The sequence below is a fragment of the Rhinolophus sinicus genome, linkage group LG12 (assembly GCF_036562045.2).
Source record: "Rhinolophus sinicus isolate RSC01 linkage group LG12, ASM3656204v1, whole genome shotgun sequence".
NCBI lineage: Eukaryota > Metazoa > Chordata > Mammalia > Chiroptera > Rhinolophidae > Rhinolophus > Rhinolophus sinicus.
This window is the reverse complement of record NC_133761.1, coordinates 10993881-11016424: the sequence shown is the minus strand read 5'-3', so window position 1 is coordinate 11016424 and position 22544 is coordinate 10993881. Positions and strand designations below refer to the sequence as shown.

Below are 22544 nucleotides of genomic sequence, written 5' to 3'. Positions count from 1 at the left end.
CTGTGGGAGCTCAGAGCTGATGTCTTTCTTCATCTTTTCATCTGACATGTGCTGGGGACTTGCCTTATGCCAGCACCCATCCAGGCACCGGGCGTGGAGAGGTGGAAAGGTCCCTGCCCCAGCCGGGGGTTGAAGCATGGCTCCGTGAAGATGGATGGTGGTTGCGGACGAATCTTGTGAAGGCCCCAGAAAGAGAGTTTCTAGACGGTGACATTTTTGCAGTGATATAATTTTCCCCATGTCATGCCTGGGGAGCTAATAACGGACTTGTGGCCTCAGCAGAGGCTTCTGGGGATGCATTCCCAGTGTTCTAAGCTGGAACATCTGAGCTCTTATTCTGTGGAACAGTGAAGAACGGAGAGAGAACGATCTTAGATCAATCTGAGACCCTGTAGTGGCTGTGTCGTGTATGGCCTGCATGCTGCTTTCAGGACCAAGCACTCGTGCCCCCAGCTGCCAGGCATGTTGGCTGCTGACAGATAGCTCACAGCTGCGTCCCTCTGCCTTCCCTAGGGGCAGCTCACAGCTAAGGACTGATTGATTCGGGAGTAGAAAGGGACCAGTCTTTAGGGCCACCTCAGCTCCAGAGGTGGAATGAACTAGGCCCCTGTTGCCCAATCTGCTTCCTTCGCCCCCCGCCCCCCCCACACACAAATGTTCTTCCCAAAAGCACTCCCGACACACCTACATGCAAATCTCCATCTCAGAAATTGATTCCAGGGAGCCCAACCCAAAACAAAGCCTGTATTTCAGACATTGCGCATCAACTCCATATGGGTCCCATGGGCAGTGAGGGCTGGACTGGGAACCCCTGGGACTGGCATCGTGCGCCTGGGAGAACGCACTCAGAGGGCCACACCACTGACGCTAATGGCCTTTGAGGACAGAGAGAATCAAGACCATCACTGTTCCTTGGGGAGATGCAGACCTCGGGGTTTCCAGGCTGGAAATGTTCTCATTCTTTTTGGCATTTCCATCCAATGTCTGGCAGCCATCACCATCTGGAAGTTCTTCCTTGCTTCAAACCAGAACCCCCGCCCCCCTTCTGTGATGTATCTCCGTTTCCTCTCTCTTTTCCTCCATGGAGCTGTGTTCTTGCCAAAAAAGAAAGTTAAAAGGGAACAAAGACATATGGTTTTCTCATTAAGACTGAAGCCCACATTTTAGGAGAGTCAGAAAAAAGCATTCAAATAAGGACAGCGGAAGTGCATTGGACTGGCACCAGCATGAAATTGATTTTTGTTTTTTTAAAGGTAACCAAAACAAGGAGTCCTTCTTTTTGTCCAGTTTTGTAAACTTTAGAGTAATAAGAATATACTGAAGACCCCTCCCTCCTCAGAGGCAGCGTCGTGCAGAGAGTGTGGATTTGGAGTCTGACGTCTCGCATTCAAAGCCTGTTCCTGCCACTCACTAGCGGTGTGACTGTGGGGAAGACTCTTCACCTTGGAGCCTCAATTTCCCTTATTGTACAACAGGGGACACCAGCTACCTGCCTATGTCACAGGGTTTTGAGAGAGTTAGGTTGAGGACACGAAAACATTCATTAAACCATGAAACCCTGTCGTAGTGGGGATATGCAAGTCTGAAGTCCAGAATAATTTTCTGAGCAGCTGCTAAGTAGAGTCACACCATACATTTGGGTTCTTTTTTTTTTTTTTTTTTGAGAAATTGACAGACTGACACAAAAATTCATATGGAAATGCAAAGGACGTAGAATATACTCAAACAATTTGAAAAAGAACAAAGTTTTAGGACTAACAGACCTATACATATGTGAATAACTGATTTATTTATTTATTGTTTTGCCAAGGGTGCAAAAAGCAGTTCCGTGGAGAAAAAAATAGTCTTTTCAACAAATGGTGCTGGGACATTTGGATATCCATATGCTAAACAATGAACACGCAACATACACAAAAATGAACTGGTGCCATGCACAAAATTTAACGCAAAATGGATCATAGGTGTAAATGCAAAACCAAAAACTATAAAATTCCTAGAAAAAAATATAAGCGAAAACCTTTGTGACCTTGGGCTAGGCAAAGATTTCTTAGATGTGCCTTCAAAAGTATAACTCATCAAATAAATGGATAAATTGAACTTCATCAAAAAAATTTTTTAAACGCTTCTGCTGTGTAAAAGATACTGTTAAAGAGAATGACGAGCTAAGCCACAGACTTGGAGATAATATTTGCAAGTCATGTATCTGGTAAAGGACTTGTATCCAGAATGTATAAAGAACTCTCAAAACTCACTAATAACAAAACAAACAACACAAGTATAAAAAATGGGCAAAAGCCTTGAACAGACACTTTACCGAAGAGGTTAAATAGGTATCCAATGAGCACATTGAAAGATGGGCAATGTCATTAATTATTTGAGAAATGCAAATGAAAACCACAGTGAGATACCATGACAGATATATTGGCATGGCTATTAGGGACTGAATGGTTGGGTCCCCCACAAATTCACGAGTTGAAGACCTAATACCCAGTGTGATGGTATTGGGAGGTGTGGGGCCTTTGGGAAGTAATTAAGGTTAGATGAGGTCATGAGGACAAACCCCTCGCGATGGCATTGGTGACTTTATAAGGGGGAAGAAGAGACCACATTGCCCCAGGATGGAGGCCCGGAGGTCGCTGTCCAATGATGTTCAGGCAGGCTGACTCTTGAGCTGGTCCAATCCTGCACACCTGGACCCGCAGGGACCGCCCGTGTCCTGGAGCAGAGGTGGCAGCAGGTGGGGGGTTGGAAGCCTGGGTCTGAGCACTGATTTGGCCACTACTTGCCCTCTGACCTTGAGCTGATCCCTGAATCTTTCTGGCACAGCAGACATAGGATTCCGTATTTCTGTGGAGCGGAGTGGGTGTGTAGGGCTGTTGGCTAGCTGGTGACCTCAAGTTCACCCAAGTGGTTCATGTGTGGGGTGTGCCACCTGTGAGCCTGGTTGGGTTTCTTGTAGGTTCCCACGGACATCACCCTTTTCTGGGAGGTATCTGATGCTGCCTTTCCTTGCTGACCAGGCGACAATTCCATTCATCCTTCCGGAGGCCTCAGCCGTCAGCCTGATGAATTACTCAGGGAAGTCAGAGCTCATAATTATTTGACTAATCCTCATGTGGCAACACACTGGAGAGTGTTTTTTTAAGCACAAGTCAGGGCCCGAGTGAGAGCTTTACTCCCTGCAGCCTTGCCCTGTCTGAGTCTGCAGGCTGGGAGCAGGGCACCTCTTTCCTGGGAGCCCAGAGACGGGAAATCTGGATAGGAAAGTGCAGAGCTGGGTCTCTGAACCCCTGAGAGCCTGTGTAATGACATGGATGTTTCCTAGGGCTGCTGTAATAGATTACTAAACTCGGTGGCTTACAAACAACGCAAATTTATTCTCTCACTGTTCGGGAGACCAGAAGTCTGAAATCAAGGTGTTGGCAGGTCTTCAGGTGTTGGCAATCCTTCCTTGGCTCTTCCAGCGTCTGGCTCTCCTTGACTTATGGCGACGTCACTCCAACTTCTACTTCCATCTTGAGGCCTTTTTCTCTGTGTCTCTTGTAAAGACACTCATCATCGGATTTAGGGCCTGTTGGGATAATCCAGAATGATCTCATCTCAAGATCCTGAACTTAATAACATCTGCAAAGACCCTTTTTTCAAATAAGGCCACATTCACAGGTTCCCAGTAGGCAAGTCTTTGGGGGGGAGGGGGATGCTGTTCAACCCACTACATCCTAGAAATTGCCTCTGTCAGAGCCAATTAACCCCCCAGACACTTCCCTCAGTGATAGATGCTTCTCTCATTTGTCCTTTCCTCTCCATCCCAACAACCGCTGTCCTATTCAGGCTCTCTCTTCTCTTGCTGGGACTGGTGCAGTGGGTCTTCCCACCTGCCCCAGTCTCCTGCTCCCATTTTCATCTTCTCCTCTCATTCTCTTCACGCCTCCAGAGGGATGTTTCTAACCCTCCAAAGACACTGCCTCATTCCTGCTTCAGACACTTCAAAAGAGCAAGTCCAGTCTCTTTGGTGTGGTGTTTGACGCCCTGCTCAGCTTCCTGTCGGGGTCTCTGACCACACCTTTCGCTCTGACTCACCAACACTATAAGGCCTTTGAACAGACTGTCCTCTTGAAATGCCTTTTGCAACAACAACAATGCTCGTGGTTCAGTTCCCACCTCAGCAGCCAGAACTTCTGGGAGGTCCCCAGCCCTGTCATGTGGCCCAAGCACTGCCACGCATCAGCATTATCCACTCACATGCCTAAGGCTTTCTTCAATAGAGTTAGCGCTCCTTGGGGGCCAGGATGGCACATCATTTACCTTTGGGGCCACCATCATGGCCAGCACAAAGCTTAGCATGTAGTAGGTGCTGGAAAAAGTTTGAGTGAGCGGCCTAGTACTGGTAAGTCAGTCAGAGGCAGAGAACCTGCTTGATCATTGGTTTAATTCTAACAGCATCATTTTCTTTTTCTCGTCACGTCTTAAAGTTGTGGGAATCTTGCTCCTATAAGGCACAGTGAAGTAGGCTGAAGGAGCTTGGCTTTTGTCGTCGGACCTAGCTGTAGGCAAAGTCTTCCTCGTCCACTTAGTCTCTGTACAACTTGGGCAGGTCCCGGGGCTTTTTTTGGAGTCTCTATTTCCTCATCTGAAAACTGGGACTGATTTCACCTCCCTCACAGTGGTGGCAATGTAAACAGTTACCATTTGACCCTGCAATGTTCCTCCTAGGTATACGCCCAAGAGGAATATGACCACAAAAAACATGTACATGAATATTCATAGCAGCATTATTCAGAGTAGGCAAAAGGTGGAAACAACCTAAATGCCCTCAATGGAGAAGCGGATAAACAGAATGTGATGTATCCATACAATAGGATAATACTTGGCAGTGAGAAGGAATGTAGTACTGATAATGTTACAACACGTACAGAACTTGAAAACAATATGCTTAGTAAAAGGCACCAGACATGAAAGACCACATATTATATGATTTTCTTCACATGAAATGTCCGGAATAGGCAAATCTATAGAGACAGAAAGTACATTAGGGATTGTTAGGGTGGGGAGGAGATGGAGGGGAGTGGTTGAGGGGGAGCAGCTAAAAGGTATAGAGTTTCTTTTTGGGGTGATGAAAATGTTCTAAAATTGACTGTAATGATGGTTGTACCACTCTGTGAACCCTTGAATTATACACTTTCATGGGTGAACGAACTGTACGGTCTGTGAGTTATATCTCAACAAGGCTGTTATAAAAACAAAACAAGAAGTAATACAGCAGCAGAATAGTTACGTGCCTAGCTTCCAGCATCTAACACCTGAGTTTAAAGTCTGGCTCTACTACTAACCAGCTGTGTGAGCTTGGAGAAAATTAATGAATTGTCCAGCCCTTCAGTATTTCATCTGTAAAATGGGAACAATCCACATACCTGCCTCCCAAGGCTGTTTTAGGATAAATTAGAAGAGACTCGTAAAGCCCTTGGCACAGAGCGACTATGACCACACTGTGTGTTGTCATTTGACAGCATGTGGACAAAGGAACGCTCGGTTTGTGTTGGATGCAGTGTGTTGGCAGTGATGGAAGCGCCTCACTCAGTTCTGGGCGCTGGGCTGCACCTTCTCAGGAAGGAGAGGAATGGGTTATAATCCAGGTTCTCCGCCCCGTCTCTGCTCCCCAGACCCTATCCCACGCCACCGTCCTATACTGATACAAACCACTGAGGTAGTTGTCCTCTTCCTCTCCATGGCTCTTTAATTTGGGTGGGCATCACCCAGGGATGGCTGCCCCGGCATGTGAGGACACTTAGGAGGCAGTGAGCTGGCTGCCTTCTCACTGGGTAACCCCTCCCAATGCTTGTCCACAGTACCTCTGAACAAGACCAGGAGCTCTGGGCATGGAGGGCTGTTCTAAAAAGCTGGGAGACAAGGTCTGCTCTTCTGCAGCTTCCTTCCTCCAAGGTGTTATTCAAGCTGCCTAAGGAGCTCAAGGTCGGGCTATGGCTGCTGTAATGGAGAAGCTCTGTAACCTTGGGCGGGTCACCTCCTTCTTCTGCCGTCCACTTTCTCATTTGTAAAATGGGAGTGATTGTCACTGTCCCACCTCTTGGGGAGATGGTGACAAGTGGATAGGATCACAGAGTGAAACGGATTAGGGCCTGTAATTACCATCTTCAATATGACCCCACTTTCTGGGGAAGCACCCAGGAAGACAACCAAGTGGAAAAGTGACAGCGCCACCTCCCTGCCTGTTTACTTGTTTCTCCATCCCCACACGTGGGCTGCAGGCTCCATGAGGGGAGGATTGGGCCTTTCTTATTCGCAGTATTTGGCACACAGGAGGTGCTCCCAAAATATGTGTGACGGAAAGAAAGAATAAATGAATATGGGAAAGAGGATGGAAAGAAGGAACGCAGATAGTTTACTATGTCCAACAGGTGTCTCAGCCGTGCCCCACTGAGACCCCTGCTGCCTGTGGCTGGGTCCCAGTGTTTTGTCTCCCCTCCCCCATCAGAGCCTGCCCACCCACCACCCACCTCTGACGTTCCTGCTGTGTCCCATGAATGGCAGTGTCCTCTCCCTCTTCCTTCCGTCCCCAGCTCTTCGCTGAGCACCTTCCTCATGTTGAATGCTGGGCTTGATGGCCGTACGTGCTGCCAAATGGTTTCTCCTCCCACCAGCAAAGGACGAAGCGTCCCCAGTGTCCCACTTCCTCATCACCACCCGATGGTGTTAACCCACCCTTTTCACTGTACTTAAAAAATTCGAAAAGGCAACCTTTAAAAGGCGTGGTGTTCTCTCTCTGTTTTTCTAATTCTCGTGGAAACAAATGCATACACCTTAAAATGGAAGCGATTCGTTCATGCACCACCTTAAATCAGGTGGGGCAGCCCCAGCTGGACACCCGTGCCCCCAGGGGAGACCTGCTCGTCCCCAGGCTGTCCCTTCTCCTCTCATTTCTCAGGGTCTCTCAGGGTCTCCCTGAGCTCTCATCCACTCACTGTGGCTGTGAGCACCTACTGTGTGCCAGGCATCCTGTGGGCTCCTCACAACCCCCATGGCCCTGCCCTCCGCCCAGGCTCTCTTGTGAGCTCTGATCTTAACAAAAGACACCCAGGAGCTGCTGGCACTGCCCTTCACAAGTACCACCTCATGATAGACTTTAAAATGTGCTTGCCCTCCCATTAGGGGTCTAGTGTACCAGCCAAGCTGGGGGAGGGGAGTCACCCTCCCCTGGACTTCCTGTGACCTTTCTCTCATCCCCGCCCCCCAATTGGTTTCTCTTTGGCACTTTTATGAACTTTTTAGGTGGGTCCTCTCCTCCCCATTCACCCCTTTCCATTGCCATTGCCTTCATGGCACCTTCCCCTCTCCTGCTGGCTGGTTGGCTGGCCTCTCGATAAAGCTCCTAAGGGAACTCACTGCCTCTGTGAATCCTGCCTCCTTCCTGTCTGCTCTCACGAAGCAGCCAGTTACTCCTAGAATCACAGAGCTCGCCGTGCACACCTTCCTGCCTGTCCCCCAGGGCCTCTGGGACAAAGACTGTACACCTTATTCTGACACTTAAGCCCCTCTAAATGTGGCCCTATCCTTCTCTCCTATATCCCTCCCCACACCAAACTACTCAGCATCTGGAACATAAGGTACCTCCTCCAAGTCTCTGTTCCACCTGAGCCCTTTGCCTGGAATACCTTGCCAGTCTCCGTTCAGCACCCAGAATATACCTCAGCTCTCACCTCCTCCAGGAAGCCTTCCCTGACATCACCCCACTGACACCTATCTCAGTTAGGTGTATTAGGTGGCCCTGCTTTGTTCCTCCATGGTCCCCTGCTCCTCTCCACACTCTGCTGAGCTCATCTGCAAATGACTCCAAGGGGCCTGATGGTGTCCAGGTGGTCTCTATACCCCAGAGTCTGGCTTGTCAGCTGCACTTAGTAACTGTTTTAGTTGAGCTGAACCCCTCTCCTCCCCTGGGGATCTGACTTTAAGGAAGATCCTAAGGCTGCTGTGGCAGGAAACAGGTCATCACGTGGCCGAGGTACACTGGGGCCCGCTGAGAGGAGAATGGTTTCCAGGGCAGAGTGGGGGTGGGAGTGGGGGGAGAACCTTCTTATATCCTTGGCAGTGAGTGGAAATGGCTTTGGGCACATGTGGGAAAAATGATTGGTATGTAGGCTCCAGGCCGGCTCCCTCACCCCCACCTTTTGTCTCAGCTTACACAGGCCCAGCTCTGGGGGGCAGGGCTGGACCCCACATTCCCCAACAGGCGCCCTGAGAGACAAGAATCCTGATGGTTCATGTTGTCACAGAAAAATGCCCATGATGCTTAGAATCAGTTCTGCCTTGATCCAAAGGGACGAACCCCATATTTTATCCACAGAGGCCACATGTGGATGTCTGGCAACAGGGCAGAGGGAAAGGGGTTTTGAGGTTGGCTCCCTGAGGGGTCAGCTCGACCCCCACGATGCTCAAAGGGGCCTTGGGCAAGTTAAACATTAGGAAGAGGGGTCCCTACAAGGAGCACCTCCAGGCCCAGAGCATGCCTTTGAGTGATGGGCTAAGAACTCATCACATTGTTCCTCAGTTAATCCCCACGAATGACCCCTAGGAGGGCGGTGACCCCAGACTTATTTCAGATTCAGGAAACTAAGTCACAGAGCTGTTCAATCAGCTGCCTTGTTAGAAGGTAGCAGAAGAGACAGGGCTATTTGGCTTTGAAGCTGTGTTCTTTCTCAGATGCTCTCCAAATAAAGAGAGATAACATAAGGTTGCTAAAAACAACAGACCAGTGTACATATATGGGAAGAAACAAAAAGCAGGCTCTGATTTTGAAGAGCTGCAGAAGTTATTCCCCTAGGAATCTGAAAGAACCACCCAGCCCTCCCCTGCCCCAAATTCACATGGCCTATGCCCATGGCCCCTCAGGGGACCTTCTCTCACAAATCACTCAGTAAAGGCCTAGGACTGAGACCAGCCCTCTTTCAGGTGCCACAGGAAGTGTCGGTTACTAAGGCTGTGGGCCACACTCATCCCCACCAGGGTGGTGTCATTTGGGATTCATGCGATGCCAGCCACCCAGCCCCGCGGGCTCTATCAGGGAAACTGGGCCCCAGTGGACCTCACTAGACGGATAAGTCATTTTACATCTCGGAGACTCCGATTCTGCATCTGTGAAAAGGTGGGTAGAACCACCTACTACACCTGCCTCAGAGAGTGGATGTGGGGCTCAAAGGCAGGGAAGCATGGGAAAGCCCTCTGTCACCTGTCACCTGATCTACAAAAGGCGAGGGTCACTGATGTAATTATCCCCATTATCAGCCCTGAATGCACTTCCTGGTTTCCTCCAGCGTCTGCCAGTTTCCATGGGAGCAGAGCAATGGCTCATCACTGAACATAAGGAAGGACAAAGTACCAATGTCCTTATAGGGTATTCGAAACACAGTTAATTGGAGAAATATGTAACTCATTCAGAGGACGCCTGCCCCACCCTCTGTCACCCTGAATGACTCCCAAATGCCTGAGCCATTGCTAGGGCTCTGAGCCACTGGGACCTGGGGGTGCCCTGCGCCTGCTCAGCCACAAAGAGCGAGACCGACTTCTTTGTTGGTACATGAGGCGCAGTGCCCGGTACTCATCACACTGACAGGGACCCACGAAAATGGTTCTGTTTTCACGTCTTTTAAAATCGGAAGAAAAATAATGAATATGATAGTAAATGAACATGTAATAATCAATGCCAGCCAGATTACGTTCATTATACCAATGTAGTCATAAAACATATTTTTTCTTTTATTTATGTATTTATTTTATGGAGGAAGGGGCCCACGGAGGCAAAACTGCTCAGGGCCCATGAAGGTCACAGTGGGGCCTGACAAAGAGCTGGACTCAGGGACCCAGGCATATCCTTCCCTTGTTTGGGGCCACTCAGCTGGTACAAGTAGATTGCAAAAATGCCACAATTCTTTGCAGCACTTCTCCGTAAAGAGGCAGAGTCTGTTTACCCAGCCCTTGAAGGTCACTTGCGTTGGACAGTCAACGTGACAGAAGGTGACAGGGGGTGTGTTCTGAGCCTAGGCCTCCAGAAGTCTTGCCGCTTCCATTCTCTTGCTTTTAGAACCTTGGGGCTGCCCTGGGAATAATCCTGGGTTAGCCGAATGGATGAGGAGGGGCGCTGGCCCAGTTCCTGTCACCCTGGCAACAGCCAGCCAATCCTATGACTCAGAGATGCCTAGCTAACCATGGTCACTGAGCATGAGCAGCAGAGATCGGAAGAAGAACAGCCCAGCTGAGCCTGGTTCAAATGGCTGACTCCAGAATTGTCAGCTAAAGAAATACTTGTTGTTTTAAGTCGTGATGTTTTGGGGATGGTCTGCCCTGAGGATGGACTTTTGAATGAGGAGCCAGGCTATCTGTCATCTCATCTTCTACTCCAAGCCTGAGTAATTGAACTTGGTCAGTGTTGCCCAATGGATATCTGCAAGCCACGGATACTAGCACACATGTGATTTTAAATGGTCTAGGAACCATACTGCTAACAAGTACAAAGAAACAGGGGAGATTCATTTTATTATTTCTTTTTATTTTCTTTCCATTTTTAGGTCTTGTAGATCTAGATGTACTCAAATGGAAAGATGGCCACAAAACAGTGGAAGAGGCAGGTTATAAAACAAAAGGGAGGTTAATTTTCATAATATATCTTATTCAACCCAATATATCCAAAATAGCAACATTTCAACACCTAATCAATATAAAAATTACTGACGAGATATTTCACATTCTTTCGTTCATACTGAGTCTTTGAAATCCAGGACGTATTTTATAATTCAGTGAACTCGATTCAGACCAGCCACATTTCAAGTGCTCTAAAGCATTTTGGTAAATGCTGGGAAGTAGCATGTGGCATCTTACCCCCCTCCATGAGCCACCCTCTACCACCCTCGGGCTTTACTCAGAGCCGGTGGCCATTGGGGTCCAGCCAGGTGTGCTGCCCTTCATGGTTGTTTTCCGAGCCCACAGAGGGTGCACTGACTCCTAGCAGGTGGCAGCACCCTGCATTGGAACCCAGGCCAACTTGTTCAATCCCCCAGACCATTCACACGTGTCCTGTCTTGTGGGAGCAGACCGGCAGAGCATCTGTGAGCATCTGTAAATCTGGAATCATTCATTCCTTCCCCAAATGCAGCCGCATCCTTCACCACACAGGTAGTCCTTTCCTCACAGATCTGTGGTCTCCAACGCACCTTTTCCTCAATCCTGCCCGGCAACCTCCTTGGTCTCCCAAATGCCCTCTCTTCTGCCCGCAAAGCTGTTTCAAACTTCTCCCAGGGGCCTCAGGCTATGGAATCGCCTGCAACCCGAATCCCTCTCTGGCACTGTCTCCTTTGCATCTGGCACCTGGTAGGGCATTCTTAAGTGCCGAGCAGGGGACCTTCTGGCTCTGGAAAGGGAAACCTCATGTTCCCAAGAGCCCCCTCCCCTTCTCTGGGCCCCACCCCAGGAACTGCCCCCTCTAACAGCCTTTCTGTTCCCATGTTACTCACACTTATTCATGGGCAGGGAGAGCAACAAAGGACCACAATCGACCTAGCGTGTTTCCTGAGAGCCATGGCAAAGAGAGGGCTCTGAGTCACCCTCAGGGCAGTTCCAGAGAAGACACGGCCTCCCTAGAAGCCCCTCCCAGGAAGTGCATTCAGACCCCACATCCTGGCTCTAGGCAATGGGGCGCGGGCACTCTCAGGGCGAAAAGTCAGTCAGATGGGCACTGATACCATAGGCAAGTTCTAACTCTGTCACTCACCAGCTGTGCGACCCTGGCCATTTAGTTTAACCCTCTGAGACTGCTCAGGAGGGAGAGAGAGCAGTGAGCCCACCCTCAGGGCTCTGCGAGGTCTGTGTGCCCCCATGCCCACAAAAGGCCTGCCATGCCAGGAAGGCTATGCTAACGATGGGAAGATGATGACCATGGCAATGAGTGGCATTCTGCAGATGTGGGAGGTCACCCCATGGCCCAAGGTCCTCTGGGAATGTTCTTACTGCCTTCTCCCAAGCTACTGCCCAAGTTCAGGGAACAATGCCTACTCTGGGTGAGGGACTTAAGTCTCCTGGGCACTGACCTTGTGAGTGATGGAACCCCCCCCCCAGGAGATGTGAAATGGCCGGGCAAACGGACTCATGGGCTGGTCAGAAGGTCAAGTGAAAGGGGTCTCTTCCCCAGGGAAATTGATGCTCTAGCCCCAAAGATAAAGTGCAGGAGCACCCCTTCACCATATACCCAGGCTGTTTTCAATCTCCCTCAAATCCTGCTGAAGCACCCACCATCCGCTGGTCCTGCTGGTGTCGCTTATTGTTCTGCGGACACCCTCCCTGGGCAATGATAGTTGAGCCTCACCTCAGAGGGTGTACTTTGGGTGAAAATGGGAGATGTCCACCTCCTGCCTCTCTTCTTCTAACAGTAGATTCAGGGCGCTGAGAAGGAAAGAGGTTGGCAAAAAGGCAGGCAGGGTACCTTTTTGAACAGTTCAATTAAAAATGTTTATTGATAACTTATGTCCATTTCTCATTTCCTTATTTGGACTACTCTGCCACAAGCCCATTGTACAGAAGAGGAAACTGAGGCCTAGAATTAAGGCTCTGCACCAGTAGCAGGACATGGGCTGACTTCTGGCTCTTCTTATTCTAATGTTGATGGCAAAATTGAGCTCTAGCTGAAATGTCCAAGAAATGACAGGGGAAAACTAAAACCTAAAACCTCTTGTAATTCTTGGAGCTGTCTCTTTGGAGTCCTGGTAAATTTTAAGCTATCTCCCCTCTGGGCTTTATCCATACTCTCTCCTTTACCTGGAATTCCCTCCCAAGCCTGGCAAGTCCTATTAGCCTTCAAGATTGTCCTTAAGTGTCCCTCACTCCCCAAAGAAGCCTCTGGAAGAAGCAACAAACTGAAACATCTGAACTTGGAAATTCTCCTTCCCGTCATACAGTTGGGAAGGTGGTGGAAGTTCTTGGAGTGCTTGCGCTCCACAGCTGTCCCCTCACCCCCCACACTGAGTGTTCCTTGAAGGCTGAGACTGTTGGCATTTTCGTCTTCCAAGCCCACATTGTCCACAGATGCTGTCAAAATAACACCAGTTCTTGTGCAGTTTTGAGTTTCTTTTTATGTGAGAAAATAAGTCCTTATTTATTATAGTATTATTATTTCAATTACTTGCAAACTAAAGCACGAACTAATATACCTGGTAAGTTGCCAGGCCTCTGCAGCAGCTGGGAAAGGAGAGATAGCCAAGAAACAAGAAGACAGAAATGATGTTTGAGGGGGGTCCCTGTCGTGGTCCGTTGCCTCTTCTGAACCTTGAAGTGCCATCAGCACAAACATCCAGAGAACATCTTTCCAGCGGAGAAAGCTTGGGAACACCCGGATGAGGAATGCCTGAAAAGGCACTTGGGTCCAGCCTCTCTGATAAGACCCGAGCTCTTGTCCTTTGCCGTGTTTTCTATGCAGACAGAGAAGTGACTCATGGCAGTTATGAAACTCTGAGGCCCGTGTGTATTTACATTTTTGCCCTTTCACTACTCTGGCCAGAAAGATTTCCAGCTTGAGGTAGTTCTCCCAAGGGAATTGTTGCTGGGATTAAGGAGTGGCTGAAGGGAAGTGGCTTGACTCATAGGGAAGAGTCCATAGAGCGCATAGGTGAAGGCCAGGTAGTTGCTTCGGGCCAGCCATGGTCCCCTTCTGCTTTTTCTTCCTTTCTAGAAGGTTCCAGTTCAATCTGTGGAGAAGTCCCCTGCACTTCTTTCCAAACACACACACACACACACACACACACACACACACACACACACCCATACACACCCCAGGAATGTGCTATTTTTTTCAATCTCCAAAAGCTCATTTTGCAGATAAGAATGACTAATATTTATTGACTGCTTACCGAGGTTTGTGCTAACAGCCTTACTTTCATTAGCTGAGAAAATTCTCACAGCAAGCCTGCAGGTGGGTTTTAAAAATACTAATTTGACAGACAAGGAAACTGAGCGCAGAGAGGTGAAGTGACTTGTTCAAAGCTACACAGGCTCTTAAGTACCGCAGGCAGGATTAAAATCCAGGCATTCTGACTCCAGAGCTCAAACTGGTAACCACAACCCTACCTCACTGCAGAGGAGGAAAGTAAGGCTCAGAGAGGTTAAGCGACCTGCCTGATATTGCAGAGCACTTGGATGATTTGCCCTTGGATCAATCTAGCTACAGGGACCTCATTCTTTGTTCTCTTCCTGACAACTCTGCTTGCCTCTGAACCCTCCCCCCAGCGCAGGCCCCCAACTGGAGAAATGAGCATCGGGCCAGGAGTGTGAAAGTCAGATTTCAGTCTCATTTCTGCCATTTACTCATTTGGTGACTTTGGACAAATCATTGCTCTCATCTGTCAATTGAGACTTAGCTTTGCTCCTCCCACCTGAGAGGACTTTGTTGATCAAATGTGAGTAGGGGTGTGGCAGAGTTGGACCGGCTGTGGGGTTGTTGTTGGTTGTTGCTCTTGTTTTTCTAACGCCCCAGCCTGGAGGTAACTGCTCCTCTGGACTAGCATTTGACCTGCAGGGCCTTGTTCTGGCAGTGGGTAGTTTGGGGTTTCCTGCTGCTGTTCAAAATCACCACCCTCCATAAAATGCTCAGGGATGTAAGGGTTTTGCAATCAGTTATTGCATCAGGAAAGCTCTCTGAATAGCCCCATTCTACCCTCTTCCCCGCCCAGGTGCTGGCTCAGCCAAAAGGAGGTTGGGCACCAAGGGGGAAGGATACAGAGGGGGAAGAATACAGAGGGGGAAGGATACAGATATTTCCTTTCCCATCGGCCAGACAGCGCCTGTGGCAGGCACAGTGGGACGTGGATCTACCCCAAACACCCCCAGGAAAGTGCTAGTCCTCTGGGGAGAAATGAAGAGAACCAGGAAGCCAGACTGGAGTGGGGTGGGGGGCATGAGTGGGCAGCAGCCCTCCACCCCTAGTTGCTTGCAGCCCTGCCCTGCCACAAATCAGCCATAACACGGGGCAAGCTGCACCCTCTCTCTTTGAGCCTCATTCCACATCTTCAGAGCAGGAATCATAGCTTATCCCCCGTCTCACAGGGAGGTCAGTGTGCACACATTCCCTCCCGCTTAAAATCAACCCCTCTGTAATCACTTGCTGCACTCATCTGTATTATCACCCTGGGACTGTCTGGCCTGCTCGACCTCAAAAGCATCGCAGGAAAATCCAGTTTCAGTCACCCCGGCCCTGCCACGATAACCTTGAGACTGTTCCTCTGACCTCTGTGAACCTCATCTTTGGGATGGGACTGTGCCCACCACGTCCGTGGAGCAGTGGTGTGAATTCGGTGAGAAAATAGGTCTGGAGCACTCAGTCCAGTGCCTGGCGCAGAGGAAATGCTCATCAATGGTGGCCTTTATCATGCCTCTTACTTGGATGGGGACCCTGAGGGAAGCAGAGCTCCGGGAACAGAGGAAGTAATTGTACAGAGGTGAATGGGGGAGGGAACCTCCCCGGGGGAAAGGCAGCGAGAGTCCTCAGCCCCCTGGTTCTGGCTGAGCCCTGTGTCCACTTTATTCTCTAGGGCGGCATTCATCGTCACAGCCTGGGAACAGTGGGGGAGGGGGGCCTTCAGAATGCAGCACCCTTGGGATTTTCCCATGCCCTCTGTTTGCTGGCAGGTTCCCACCCAGGGGCTCGTAAGACATGTTTAACCTCTCTTACCCCACGAACCATTTTCTCACAAACGTCTTTTGGGACGTGGCCTCACAGATGACAGGAGGACCACCACTGTCACCTTTGAAGGTAACAGGAGGCCCTGCGGGCATCATTTCCTGACTCCGCGCTCAGTGACCTCATGTGGGTACGTTAGATGGGCCATGGTAGGAACATTTGTACCACGGAAATTGGCAAATACTACAACCCTGAACGATTGTTAAACATTTACCAGCACCCCCACTGTCCCTCAAGAACTTGCAAATGAGGTTGTTGTTAAAGTAGGATTGGCCTTCAGGGGCGGAACCTGGGGGGAGGGAGTGCTGACTATTATAGGTGTGAGAGAAGAGCTGGGGGAGCCCCCCCCTAAATTCCAAGCAAGGTGAACTGGAGTAACTTCTGGAGCGAGAACTGGACAGCGATAGTAATTTGGGAAGCAGAAATCTAATGCAGCAGTTGTCCTGATGTCTGTTTGGAGAAAGATAGCAAGGGGGCTGAGTATAAACCAAGGGAGCTGGTCCAGCAACACCAAGGGATCACTGTCACTGCTGCCTCCCTGCCCAGCAACTATCCTGCCAACTTCCTTCATCCAGAACCTGGACTTCCCTCTCCCATTGGCTGAACCCCAGGAGTGGTCCCGATTGACCCATTCCAAGTGCCAGTTGTATCAGTTAGCTCGGTGTACCTAACAAACGCTGAGGAATGGGTGGCTTAAACAATAGAAACTTATTTTCTCATAGTCTGGTGGACAATGTGTGCATCTGTTCCCAATTCCATGCTTGGTGACCTCATGTGGGTACTTTAGATCAAACTCAAGGTCAAAGTGTTGGTAGATTTGGTTTCTTCTGAGACCTCCGTCCATGGCCTGTAGATGGCCCCCATGTCTTCACATAGTCATCCCTTGGAATGTGTGTTATCTATGTTCTAATCTCCTCTTATAAAGACACCAATCAGCTTGGATTAGGGCCCACCCACATGACCTCATTTAACTTAATTACCTCTGTAAAGGCGCAATCGCCAAACACAGTTTAGGCAAAGTGAATGTTTCCATTGATCTGCTGATGGGTTCATCCTGGTCTGCCAGGTGACTGTCTTTATCATCCTAATTCTCATATATACCAAGTCCCGGAACCAGTGCAGATGAGTTTGCTGCGGACATGTACCCACACTCCACAAGGACAAGTTCACGTTCCAGAGCCTGGTCCACGAGGGGCCTCCTGACAGACTGACCCCTCCTTCTTGTGTGTCCTCATATTTATTTAATTGTGCTCATGCTACAGGCTCTGTGGTACCAGCTTCCTCCCCTTTCTTCTGGGAGCTCACTGAAGACCGGGCTGCTCTCTGCTTGTGGTATTGACGTGATGCTGAGTACACAGAAGGAGCTCAATAAATATGGGCTGAATGACGAAGGACTCCAGCTAAGGACAAAGATTCCTTCCAGAGGCCCAATCCAGGTTCATGCCTGTATACAAAACTGGAATATAACCCAAAGTTCTAAAAACAAATTTCGATACATTGAATCATGTTTTACATGAGCAAGGTAAGCCCACCCTCAAGCCCACAGGTGAGTCGTATGTAGTCTCACCTCACAGGTTAAACAGAGACCCTTACACTACAGTTTCCTAAAGAGAAGAAATGGAGAGAGAGAGAGAGACAGACAGAGAGACAGAGAGACAGAGAGAGAGAGAGAGATGAGAGAAATGACTTGAGGTAGGCTAAACTTGGGTTTGAATTCTGGCTCCTAGTCTTTCTAGCTGTGCGACTTTGGGCAAGTTACTTAGTTTCTCTGGGCCTCTCTTTCCTTAGCTGGCAAACGGAGATGAAAATATCTGATAAAAGTGAACTGGCATCTTAAGATGCTTAACCATAGAGCTGGGAGGACTCTGGGTGGAACTGGGCCCCTTGTTAACTCTCTAGTCTTGACTTCCTGTTGAACTCTGTGTTAACTTCCAGGGAAGGGATGCTAATAAAGGGGAAGTCATGTTGGACTCTGGACCCTTCTTTTCATATGGACGGGTGAGTGTGCTCGCACTCCTTGGTGGTTCTGTTTTCTTTTTTCCTTTTCCCGAATAAACCGTTTTCTATCGGTGGATTACCTGGAAAATTATTTGGCCAGTCGACATATCAATTTATAGGACTGTTATGAGGATAAAAGAGATAATACATGCAAAGCACATTGAGTGAGTGACATACAGTGGGTATTCAGCAGAAGGGGGTCCCCTTCCCCAGCAAAGGCAAATCATCTTTGACCAGATGTTCTCCCTAAGAAGGAGGTTGCCTGAACCCACAGGCTATGTGAACATCTACCCTCTGCAAACCTTCACAGAAAGCCAGATTTTTGTCTACCAGGTTTGTGTAAAGTGAGTTCCGTATAAAGTCCGCAAACCCCTTCACTGCTGCCCGGGCTGAGCTTGCAGCTGTCAGTTACCCAGACCAGAGGAGAAAAGACCTCCACATTGAGGACCCGGAGGTCAGGGCCACCTGGGGGAGCTGCCAGCCTCTCTGCCACATGGCGCACATGGCCTTCCTACCCCCTCTGCAATTCCCATGAAGGGGTCGTGGAGGCACGCCACAAACAATTGGTGACCTGACGTGATTTGTCCCAGCCCGCTTTACCCTTCAGTTCACCGTCTAGAGCCTTCCTCAGGAATACTGCAGAACAGCCACAGGCCTAGAAGATTTTGTTGTTGTTGTTGTTGTTGTTTTTTAATGGAAATTCCAGAAACCAGATAGTCTCGTGCATGGGGCCAGGCTTCTTTTGACAACGAAGGGAGATGGGCTTGGCTGGCTGCCACCACGGCCTCGTTCAAGCTGAGTGAGGTAAAATGGTATGTTTGAAGAGGCAAGATGAATTAATTCAAAATAGCCTGAAGACCTCAGCTCAGATCATGGTAGGGCGCGGACATTTTTTTTTTTAATAAGAAAAGGGAAAAAGTAGGATGTGTGTGTGTGTCTGTGTATATTTTTATGAATGCTTTATGGGTTGAGATGTCTCACTGATGAGGCAGAACTAGTAAGGGCTGACTGAGCACAGGGGCCTCCCCGAATCCTGAGAGATGCTCAAGGGAATTATGGGGCAATTATATGAGTGTATAAAATATGCCTTTCTTGCGATAGGCTCAGCTCACACTGATCCCAGATGAACAGAAGAAGGTGTCACTTGTCAGCAGGGCCCCTTTGCACTGGGTTGTAGAACCCAGTGTACTTGGCTGACCAAGCCCTCTGCCCCGGTGTGGGGTGGTACCCTTCTTCATCTAAAGACATCCTATGGGCTGGCAAGGTCCTGCCTGTCAGAACTCCTAATTTATCCAGACTAGTTCCAGAATGTTGTTTCAGTCACTTATTTTGGTGTAACAAATCACTCCAAAACATAGGGGGTAAAGAATCCCATAGATCAGGAATTCAGAAAGGGCACAGTGGGAATGGCTCTTGTCTGCACCCTGATATCTGGGGCCTCAGCTGGGTAGATGTCGATGGCTGAGGCTGAAAGATTCAATCCCAAGATGGCTTCCTCACTCGCTTGTCTGGGGTCTGAGACAGGCTCAGCTGGGTCTGTGTCTGGAAGGCCTACCTGTGGCCTCTCCACCATAGTGTTCCCAGGGTAGACGGAATTCTTCCCTGGCTGCAAAGGGCTCCAATTGCAAGTGTTCCAGTGAATAAGGCAGAAGCTGCGTGGCCTTTTATGACCCAGCCTTGAAAGTCTCAGAGCAGCATTTTTATTGTACCTGATTGGTCAAAGCCGTCGCGAGCCTTTGCAGCCAATTCAAAAGATTCTGCCTCTCAATGGGAAAAGTGGCAAAGAAGTTGCAGTTATAGTTTTTAAAACTGCCACAATGGTCTTCTGGATGGGGCAGGCAGAGTTAATGAGAGGCAGCTCTTACACCTAGACCACCCATTCCCTCTGGGTAGGGGGACATCTGTTTCCAAGCTCTGGATCCCTCTCTTTTCTGCTATCCAGAGGGTAGAGAGGAATGCAGGGGAGCACTTCTGAGGAGGCTAAGTCTAGGAGCGAGGCTGCTAATGCAAATGTGAGGTGGCAGGTGTTAAGACAATAAGTGACAGTGGGGACCGTGAACGACACAGTTCATGCCTCACACCCCCAAGGAGCCATCCTCACTGCGATGGCCTAACAGAACACAGCTGCAGATTGGATTTGGCCTGTTTTGTGACTCCTGACATTGAAGAATCGTCTCCGAGATGGATCACCAAAACCAGTAGTTTTCAAACTTTTTTCTCTAAAGCAGTAGAAGCCTTTTGTCAAACAAGCTCTTGCAGAACTTTTGAGGGCAAGTGGAATGGGTAGTCCAGAACCACACACTGACTTTCTGCTCTCTTCTGAAGTTGCCACTCTGAAGCCTCAGGGTTCCAAGGAACCCAGTTTGAAAACCACCAGGGTAACGTCTTCATGCAAAACAGGAAAAAAGTGAGGCCCAAAAAGGGGAAGTCACCTACCTAAATTTACACTGTGAACTAATGGTAGAAGCAGGCATCGAACCCAGGTCTTTTCTGATACAAAAAACTGTGCCCTTTCCACTGGTGATAGAAGGAATGAATACCTCACATGTGTATAAAGCTTTATACACATGACAAAGTGTTTTTCATACATATGGCTTTTTTTTTTTTTTTTTTAAGGCAAGAGGCAGCAATAGACATGTGATGAGGTGGGAGAGAGATTGTGGTGAAGCTTCCAGGAATCCTTCATGGGGACCAGTACTTCCCCTGGACCTGGGCAGTCCCTCCCGGCTCTGGCCCTCCTCCGGCCACATCCCTCGCCACATAGCCAGGGGAGTGCCTACACAGACCCTGCACGTGTCCATCTAGACCAAATTCCAGGTATTCGGGTACCCAATGCTCAGAACCGGCTTCTCTTTCCTGGATCCATTGTCCCAAGGCCACCTGCTGTCCCTGCTGTATGTACTTCTAGGCCTGTGGGTGGTCAAGGAGGGACCCAGAGTAGCCCTGTGCATGCGGATGGAGTTTGGATATGTCGGCTGGGATGTTGTGTCCTGGAGGCCCTACAAGGCGAGGGCTGAAACTGGGGCAGGAGAGAAATGGAACCAGGTCACAGGCTCCTTTGTATACTCGTCCAGGCCCCCACAGAAGTCCCGCGAGGAGCTAAGGCTTCCTGTGTGTGCACCTAAAATAAAGGAAGAGAAATGTTTGGCTAGAATTTCCCTTCATTGAGAGACGGGGTGGTATATAAAGTAGAAAGAGCAAGGTTTGGGCAGGTGGACCAGGATTCCAATTCCAACTTTGCCACCTTCTAGCTGTGTGATCTTAGACAAGCTAATCAAGTTCTCTGAGCCTTTTGGTGAATCTGTAAAAGGGTGGTATTAACTATTTTGCGAGATTATTTTGAACATTAAATGAGAGAATAGGCAAGGGTCTAGCATAGGGGAGGAAGTTAGTAAATTTTCATTTCTGCCCGTTTCTGGAACCTGTCCTAAACACTAATCTTGTCTTTCTTAGATATATCCCAATTTTGTTGTTGTTGTTCATTTGTTTAGAATTTAGGGTCAGGGAGCATAAAGCACGCTGTGTGTGGCCTCGTGTACCGTGATGTAGGGAAATGGAAACTGGGAGCCCTGGTTGCTCTCTGGTTGAGAATTCCCCAGCATTTTAGAATGGGTGGAACTCTCATAATCTTCTTAATGGTGCCGCCAGCCACCTTCCTGGGCGTGAATGACAATGAATCAAGCTCATCAGTAGCCCAACCTTATCCAGAAAAATCAATACAGGTTTCCCAACATTACGCAATATGTAATTTCCTGAAAAGTTGGAGAGAAATCAATTTTTCCCCAGTTCAACATGTATCAAGCATCCGGTGTCAGTGTAGCATTATGCTGAGGCTACAAAGGACACACACACGTACTCTCGCTCTCACACACAACACACACACGTACACATGCACAATTAGCTGTGATTCTTGCTTTCAAGGCTCCTACTTTTTTTACAAAGGGACTTCATAAATGAACCAAAGGAGCTTGATATGGCGTCACAGAAGTAGACCCTTTATAAAGCAGAGTCCTATTAACATGGGAAGGATTACTTCCTGATTAACGCCCTATTTACTTATATATTGTTATATTTGTCAATTTGGATTTTCATAGTAAAGGCCATTTTCAGTTCGGGCATATGACAAGCCTGTCATGAATATTTCTTGACTAAATGACTATAGTTCAAAATCAAGACATATCCATATCTGATCATCACATTTGTATAGCGGTAGGTAACTGAAAAGTACTTTGCACATATTTGTGCCTATTTGCTTCCATAAGCACTTTGTGGGGGAAGAAAAGCAGGCCTTCATTATTCCCATTTCACAGGTAACACAACTGAGGCCCATAAAGAGCAATTGGCCCATAAAGAGCAATATCTGAACAATGTGATGCAAGTTTAGTCCAGAATTTGTCAACAGGGAAAGGCCCAGCAATGAAATCAGGACAATTTTCGCTCACTTGTCCCCTTGGCTAAACTGATCTCAGGTCCTGCCAAAAGTACCTGTCCATCCTCCCTGGAAGACAGCCCCCCAAAGCTTAAGCGCCTTGTTTCTCCAACATTCCACATCCTATTACCTTGTATAGCTGGACATTCAACTCTGAAACCTTTGCCCTACTCTCCAGCCTCTGTCTGTGCCCAAATGTCTGTATACCCTCTCGTCTCTCTTCTTAAGATCTCCTTCCCTGTGGGTGACCCCTTCCCTTGACTACATTTATTTGGTTGACACTTACCAAGCCCCTTGTTTATAATGAACACTGGGCTGGGGACTGAAGATACACAGCTGAAGAAGATATGGCCCCTGCCTTCTGTGAATACAGTTGAGTGGACAGTA

At 48.7% G+C, this 22544-nt stretch overlaps 1 long non-coding RNA gene across 1 annotated transcript; it reads right to left on the bottom strand.

Moving 5' to 3' along the window:
* Positions 1-1770: 1770 nt before the first annotated feature.
* Positions 1771-6688, bottom strand: LOC141567844 (uncharacterized). The gene is made up of 2 exons (XR_012490732.1): positions 6516-6688; positions 1771-3571 (listed from the first exon to the last, which is right to left on the bottom strand). It is a non-coding gene; the product is annotated as an uncharacterized LOC141567844 (long non-coding RNA).
* Between the last annotated feature and the right edge of the window lie 15856 nt (positions 6689-22544).